Source organism: Arachis ipaensis, chromosome B02 (assembly GCF_000816755.2).
Source record: "Arachis ipaensis cultivar K30076 chromosome B02, Araip1.1, whole genome shotgun sequence".
Classification (NCBI taxonomy): Eukaryota; Viridiplantae; Streptophyta; class Magnoliopsida; order Fabales; family Fabaceae; genus Arachis; species Arachis ipaensis.
Genome location: NC_029786.2, coordinates 27,166,837 through 27,170,291, shown reverse-complemented (window position 1 = coordinate 27,170,291; position 3,455 = coordinate 27,166,837). Strand labels below are relative to the sequence as shown.

Below are 3,455 nucleotides of genomic sequence, written 5' to 3'. Positions count from 1 at the left end.
CTGACCTCCCTGCACTCAAAGTGGATTTTCTGGAGCTACAGAACTCGAAATGGCGCGCTTCCAATCGCGTTGGAAAGTAGACATCCAGGGCTTTCCAGCAATATATAATAGTCCATACTTTAGCCAAGAATAAATGACGCAAACTGGCGTTCAACGCCAGATCTCTGCCCAATTCTGGCGTCCAGCGCCAGAAAAGGATCCAAAACCAGTTTCGTGCACCAAGTTTTGTTGCCGGTTGCCGGGGATTGTTCGAGTATGGACAACTGACGGTTCATCTTGTTGCTCAGATTAGGTAATTTTCTTTTTGTTTTGTTTTCAAAAATTTTTCAAAAATCTTTCAAAAAAATTTTCTTCTTTGTTTTCGAAAAAAAAAATTTAAAAAAAAAATGTGTTTTCAAAAATATATTTTCCTTCAGAATTTTTAAGAATGAATTCTAGTGTTTCATGAAGCATGGCTGGCTGTAAAGCCATGTCTAATACGACTGTAGGGCATGTTAGACGTGTCATGTCTGAGTTACATACTAAAGCTTGGCTGGCTATTAAGCCAAGCCTGACCCTTTGATTGGAGCTTTAGAGCATAAGATTACTGGAATTCATATTAAAAATTTTGGAATCCTTATTTTTCTTTTTTCAAAATGATTTTCAAAAATTTTAAAATAAAAATACAAAAAAAAAATATCATAAAATCATAAAAATCAAAAATATTTTTGTGTTTCCTGTTTGAGTCTTGAGTCATGTTATAAGTTTGGTGTCAATTGCATGTGCATCTTGCATTTTTCGAAAAAATCATGCATTCATAGTGTTCTTCATGATCTTCAAGTTGTTCTTGGTAAGTCTTCTTGTTTGATCTTTGCATTTGCATGTTGTGTGTCTTTTCTTGTTTTTCATATGCATTCTTGAATTCTTAGTGTCTAAGCATTAAAGAATTCTAAGTTTGGTGTCTTGCATGTTTTCCTTGCATTAAAAATTTTTCAAAAATATGTTCTTGTTGTTCATCTTAACATTCATGGTGTTCTTGGTGTTCATCTTGATATTCATAGCATTCTTGCATGCATCACATGTTTTGATCTAAAATTCTCATGCATTGCATCATTTTTCTTGTTTTTCTCTCTCTTCATTAAAAATTCAAACATAATAAAAAAAATATCTTTCCCTTTTTCTCTCATCAAATTCGAAAATTGATTTGACTTTTTCAAAAATTTTTTAAAAATCTAGTTGTTTTTATGAGTCAAATCAAATTTTTAATTTAAAAATCTCATCTTTTTCAAAATCTTTTTCAAAAATCAAATCTTTTTCAAATTTCTTAGTTATTTTCGAAAATTCCAAAAATATTTTTCAAAAATCTTTTTCTTATTTTTATATCAAATTTTCGAAAATAACACTAACAATTAATGTTTTGATTCAAAAATTTTAAGTTTGTTACTTACTTGTTAAGAAAGATTCAAACTTTAAGTTCTAGAATCATATCTTGTGATTTCTTGTGGATCAAGTCATTAATTGTGATTTTAAAAATCAAATCTTTTTCAAAACTAATTTCAATCATATCTTTTCAAAAATATATTCTTATCTTATCTTTTTCAAAAATATAATTTCAAAATATCTTTTCTAACTTCCTAACTTCTTATCTTTTCAAAATTTGTTTCAACTAACTAACTAACTTTTTGTTTGTTTCTTATCTTTTTCAAAACTACCTAACTAACTCTCTCTCTCTAATTTTCGAAAATATCTTCCTCTTTTTCAAAATTTCTTTTTAATTAACTAATTATTTCAATTTTTAAATCTTAATTTTTGAAAATTACTAACCTTTTTCAAAAACTATTTTCAAAAATCACTAACTCTTTTTTCAAAAAATTATTTTCGAAATTTTCCCTCTCTCTTTCGGAGTTCAGATTTTTCTCTTCTTCCTTTCTTCTACTAACAATAAGGAACCTCTTTACTGTGACATAGAGGATTCCTCTTCTTTTCTTTTTCTCTTCTCTTTCTTATGAGCAGGGATAGAGAAAAAGGCATTCTTGTTGAAGCTGACCCAGAACCTGAAAGGACTCTGAAGAGAAAACTAAGAGAAATTAAATTACAACAATCCAGAGACAACCTTATTGAAAATTTCGAACAAGTAAAGGAAATGGCAGCCAAACCCAACAACAATAATGCAAGGAGAATGCTTGGTGACTTTACTGCACCTAATTCCAATTTACATGGAAGAAGCATCTCCATTCCTGCCATTGGAGCAAACAACTTTGAGCTGAAACCTCAGCTAATTTCTCTGATGCAGCAGAACTGCAAGTTTCATGGACTTCCATCTGAAGATCCTTTTCAGTTCTTAACTGAATTCTTGCAGATATGTGATACTGTTAAGACTAATGGAGTGGATCCTGAAGTCTACATGCTCATGCTTTTCCCTTTTGCTGTAAGAGACAGAGCTAGAATATGGTTGAACTCTCAACCTAAAGACAGCCTGAACTCTTGGGATAAGCTGGTCACGGCTTTCTTAGCCAAGTTCTTTCCTCCTCAAAAGCTGAGCAAGCTTAGAGTGGATGTTCAAACCTTCAAACAAAAAGATGGTGAATCCCTCTATGAAGCTTGGGAAAGACACAAATAGTTGACCAAAAAGTGTCCTTCTGACATGCTTTCAGAATGGACCATCCTGGATATATTCTATGATGGTTTATCTGAGCTATCAAAGATGGCATTGGATACTTCTGCAGGTGGATCCATTCACCTAAAGAAAACACCTGCAGAAGCTCAAGAACTCATTGACATGGTTGCTAATAACCAGTTCATGTACACTTCTGAGAGGAATCCTGTGAGTAATGGGCCGCCTATGAAGAAGGGAGTTCTTGAAGTTGATACTCTGAATGCCATATTGGCTCAGAAGAAAATATTGACTCAGCAAGTCAATATGATTTCCCAGAGTCTGAATGGAATGCAAGCTGCATCCAACAATACTCAAGAGGCTTCTCCTGAAGAAGAAGCTTATGATCCTGAGAACCCTGCAATAGCAGAGGTAAATTACATGGGTGAACCTTATGGAAACACTTATAATTCATCATGGAGAAATCATCCAAGTTTCTCATGGAAGGATCAAAAGCCTCAACAAGGCTTTAATAATGGTGGAAGAAACAGGTTTAGCAATGGCAAGCCTTTTCCATCATCCACTCAGCAACAGACAGAGAATTCTGAGCAGAACTCATCTAGCTTAGCAAACTTAGTCTCTGATCTATCTAAGGCCACTGTGAGTTTCATGAATGAAACAAGGTCTTCCATTAAAAATTTGGAAGCACAAGTGGGCCAGCTGAGTAAAAGGATCACTGAAATCCCTCCTAGCACTCTCCCAAGCAATACAGAAGAAAATCCAAAAGGAGAGTGCAAGGCCATTGACATAACCAAAATGGCCGAACCCAATGACGGAGAGGAGGACGTGAATCCCAAGGAGGAAGACCTCCTGGGACATCCAG

At 34.0% G+C, this 3,455-nt stretch overlaps 1 protein-coding gene across 1 annotated transcript in view; it reads left to right on the top strand.

Annotated features, from left to right (window-relative positions):
* Nucleotides 1-3,455, top strand: part of LOC107627090 — a 27,603-nt gene that overhangs the window by 19,652 nt on the left and 4,496 nt on the right. The gene's annotated exons all lie outside the window — the stretch shown is intronic.